Here is a 1,020-nt window from a genome sequence, read left to right as displayed (position 1 = left end):
GCAGGAGGGCAGTGTTGCCCCATAGACCCAGGAGCCCTAGTTCATGTGCTCTCCCTCCGCCCTTCGCCTCTGAAAAAAACGCCAAAGAGAAAAATAACCTAGAATTTGTAGCCATGTTGCCTTTGCCAAATTGCGAAACATGTTTACTACAATGCTCCTTTTGCTTTCAATTTGTTTGGAAAGAGGTTTGAAACTGAAGGCCCTATGATGTATATTCTGGTCAGCTAATATGAAAGTAGCATGCAGAGTTTAGAATTTTGTGACAGTGAGACCTAAAATACTCACTGCAGTCACTCAGCGTCTCTTCCAAAATGACTTTCACCTGACCATGTTTTCCCATTTATCCAGTGTTCTGTCTCTTGTGCTTCCTCTGGATTACCAAATCATCTTCTGTATTGATGATCAAACCTCAGGGACTCATGCCTAGAAGGAAATATATAATATTTATACCTGTTGGCCCACTGAGAAAAAATCTAGGCTGCAGGGTGCTTGTTCCTCATCCTGACTCAACTCCCAGGTTCCCTGGAAGTCCTACTTTGTATTCAGACCTAAGGTGCACCTCATAGACTGAATGCTGACCAGTGTCTTACCTGGAGTGACACAGAGTTGCACGTGTATAGACTCTAATTGGAGAGACCACTTTAGTCCCATGTGTTTATGTTCAACATTGGAGTGCAAGCATTTTCCCACCTTAAGTGGCCTACCCCTGGATCCCATTGCTTTATTGTATGTATTGGTTATTGTTTTCACTCATGGACAGCTCTTACATTTTCTCATCAGTAACTCAGATATGGAGCTTCAAAAGATTCAGAAAATATTCATTTGCTCATTGAGAATCACACAGTATCATAAATCTTTGCTTCAGTCTTGCACATCTACTGCCACTCATTCAATACATAGAGAAAGTTCTAAGTAGATATTGAAGGAACACAGTGAATTTGCATTTAGATTATTTTAAGTTACTCATTAGGGTTTAGAATAGATCTTTTCACTTCTAATTCCCAGGAAGATTTTGAAATT

The sequence above is a fragment of the Octodon degus genome, unplaced genomic scaffold (assembly GCF_000260255.1).
Source record: "Octodon degus isolate 3935 unplaced genomic scaffold, OctDeg1.0 scaffold00063, whole genome shotgun sequence".
NCBI classification, from domain to species: Eukaryota; Metazoa; Chordata; class Mammalia; order Rodentia; family Octodontidae; genus Octodon; species Octodon degus.
This window is presented reverse-complemented; position numbering follows the sequence as displayed.